The sequence below is a fragment of the Sapajus apella genome, unplaced genomic scaffold (assembly GCF_009761245.1).
Source record: "Sapajus apella isolate SASKATOON/1434 unplaced genomic scaffold, GSC_monkey_1.0 scaffold5, whole genome shotgun sequence".
In the NCBI taxonomy this organism is placed as follows: domain Eukaryota; kingdom Metazoa; phylum Chordata; class Mammalia; order Primates; family Cebidae; genus Sapajus; species Sapajus apella.
In genome coordinates, this window is record NW_022436945.1 from 23,331,602 (window position 1) to 23,335,206 (window position 3,605).

Here is a 3,605-nt window from a genome sequence, read left to right on the forward strand (position 1 = left end):
AAAAAAAAAAAAAAAAAAAAAAAAAAAAAAAAAAGAGAGAGAGAACAAAAGGAAGAAAAGAAAAAGAAAACACAGAACAATATCTTTAACAAAAATAGATGGGAAAAATCTTCAGCAAAATACTAATGAGCAAAATCCAGCAATACATAAAACAGTATAATATGCTGTAACCAGGCAGGATTTATCTCAGGAATGCAAAACTGTTTCAACATCTGGAAGTCAATTAATGTAATATTCTACATTAGTAGAATTAAAAACAGAACCAATAAATCATCTCAATAAATATAGAAAAAAAATTACAAAATCCAATGACCTTTAATGATAAAAACACTTAAGAAATCAGAAATAGAAGGGAACTTCCTCAGTCTGATAATGGGCTTCTGGGAAAACCCAAAACTAATATCAAACTTAATGGTAAGAGGCAAAATATTTTTGCCTAATATCAATAACAAGACAAGTATATCTTCTCTGGACTTATCTAATTAACATTGTACTAGAAGTTTCAGTTAGGATTAGGACAATTAGGCCAGAAAATAAAATAAATTCCAAATTGAAAAGGAAAAGGAAAACTATCTCTATTTGCAGATTACATGATCTTGTACTCCAATAATCCACCAAAAACATAGAACTTAAGAAAGCTACTGGAAGGAGTGGCTGTGGATACAGCTTCAGCAGACTTAAATGTTCCTGTGTGCTGGCTCTAAAGAACATCGGCTCTCCTAGAACAGTGATCATACTCTGCTAAGGGACAGACTGCTTCCTCAAGTGGGTCCCTGACCACCAAGCTTCCTGACTGAGAGACAACTTCCAGCAGTGGTTGACAGACACCTCATACAGAAGAGCTCCACCTAGCATCTGGTGGGTACCCCTGTGGGAAGAAGTTTCCAGAGGAAAGAACAGGCAGCAATCTTTGCTATTCTGCAGCCTCTGCTGGTGATACTCAGGAAAAGAGGGTCTGGAGTAGACCTCCAGCAAACTCTAGCAGACCTGCAGCAGAGGGGACTGTTAGAAGAAAAACTAACGAACAGAAAGGATTAACATTAACATCAACAAAAAGGACGTCCAAACAAAAACTCCCATCCAAAGGTCACCAACATCAAAGGTCACTAACATCAAAGGCAGGTAAATTCGTGAAGATGAGGAAAAGCCAATGGAAAAAGGCTGAATATTCCAAAAACCAGATTGCCTCTTCTCCTGCAAAGAATGACAACTCCTTGCCAGCAAGGGAGCAAAACTTGACAGAATCAGAGTTTGACATATTGACAGAAGTAGGCTTCAGAAGGGGAGTAATAACAAACTCCTCTGAGCTAAAGGAGCATGTTCTAACCCAATGCAAGGAAGCTAAGAACCTTGAGAAAAGGTCAGAGGAATTGCAAACTAAAATAACCAGTTCAGAGAAGAAAATAAATGACCTGATGGAGCTGAGGAACACAACATGAGAACTTCATGAAGCATATACAAGCATTAATAGCTGAATTGATCAAGCTGAAAGAAGGATATCAGGGATTGAAGATCAACTTAATGAAATAAAGTGTGAAGACAAGATTAGAGAACAAAGAAAAGGAACAAACAAAGCCTCTAAGAAAGATGGTAGTATGTGAAAAGACCAAACCTGGGTTTGATTGGTGTATCTGAAAGTGAAAGAGAGAATGGAACCAAGTTTTGGAAAACATTCTTCAGGATATTACCCAGGAGAACTTCCCCAACCTAGCAAGACAAGACACTATTCAAATTCAGGAAATACAGAGAATACCACAAAGATACCCCTCAAGAAGAGCAACCCCAAGACACATAATTGTCAGGTTCGCCAAGGTTGAAATGAAAGAAAAAGTGCTAAGGGCAGCCAGAGAGAAAGGGTGGGTTACCAACAAAGGGAAGTCCATCAGACTAACAGGAGACCTCTCTGCAAAAATCCTCCAAGCCAGATGAGAGTCGAGTCCAATATTCAAAATTCTTAAAGAAAATAATTTTCAACCCAGAATTTTGTAACTAGCCAAACTAAGCTTCATAAGCAAAGGAGAAATAAGTTCCTTTACAGACAAGCAAATGCTGAGAGATTTTGTCACCACTAGGCCTGTCTTTCAAGAGCTCCTGAAGGAAGCATTAAATATGGAAAGAGAAAGCTGGTACCAGCCAGTGCAAAAACAGACCAAATTGTAAAGACCATCGACACTATGAAGAAACTGCATTAACTTATGGGCAAAATAACCAGCTAGCATAATTATGATGAGATCAAATTCACACATAGCAGTATTAACCTTAAATGTAAATGGACTAAATGCCCCAATTAAAAGACACAGAATGGCTAATTGCATAGAGTCAAGACTCACTGGTGTGCTGTATTCAGGAGACACATCTCACATTCAAAGACACACATAGACTCAAAATAAAGGTAAGGAGGAATATTTATCAAGCAAATGGAAAGGAAAAAAGCAGGGATTGCAATCCTAGTCTCTTGGATAAAACAGGCTTTAAACCAACAAAGATCAAAAAAGACAAAGAAGGACATAGCATAATGATAAAGGGAACAACATCACAAGAAGAGTTAACTATTCTAAATATACATGCACCCAAATGAAAGAGCACCCAGATTCATAAAACAAGTTCTTATAGACATACAAAGAGACTTAGAATCATAGTGGGAGACTTTAACACCCCATTGTCAATATTAGATCAATGAGACAGAAAATTAACAAGCATATTCAGGACTTGAACTTAGCTCTGGTCCAAGTGGACCTAATAGACATCTACAGAACTCTCCACTCCAAATCAACAGAATATATATTCTTCTCAGCACCACGTTGCACTTAATCTAAAATTGACCACATAATTGGAAATAAAACACTCCTCAGCAAATGCAAAAAACAGAAATCATAACAGTCTCTCAGACCACAATGCAATCAAATTAGAACTCAGAATTAAGAAACTCCCTCAAAACCACACAACTACATAAAAACTGAACAACTTGCTCCTGAATGACTACTGGGTAAATAACAAAATTAAGGAAGAGCTAAAGAAGTTCTTTGAAACCAATGAGAACAAAGGCACTATGTACTGGAATCTCTGGAACACAGATAAAGCGGTGCTTAGAGAGAAATTTACACCATTATGCACACAGGAGAAAGCAGGAAAAACCTAAAATTGACACCCTAACATCACAATTAAAATAGCTAGAGAAGAGCAAACAAATTCAAAAGCTAGCAGAAGTCAAGAAATAACTAAGATCAGGGGAGAACTGAAGGAGATAGAGACACGAAAACCCCTTCAAAAAATCAGTGAATCCAGGAGCTAGTTGTATTTTTTTTTTAGATTAACAAAATAGACTGCTAGCCAAACTAATAAAGAAGAAAAGAGAGATGAATCAAATAGACACAATAAAAAAATAATAAAAGGAATATCAGCACTGATCCCACAGAAAAACAAATTACCAACAGAGAAAACTATAAACACCTCTATGCAAATAAACTAGAAAATCTAGAAGAAAGGGTTAAATTCCTAGACACATACAACATCCCAAGAGTTAATCAGGAAGAAGTCATACCCCTTAATAGACCAATAACAAGTTCTGAAATTGAGATGGTAATTAATAGCCTACCAACCAAAAA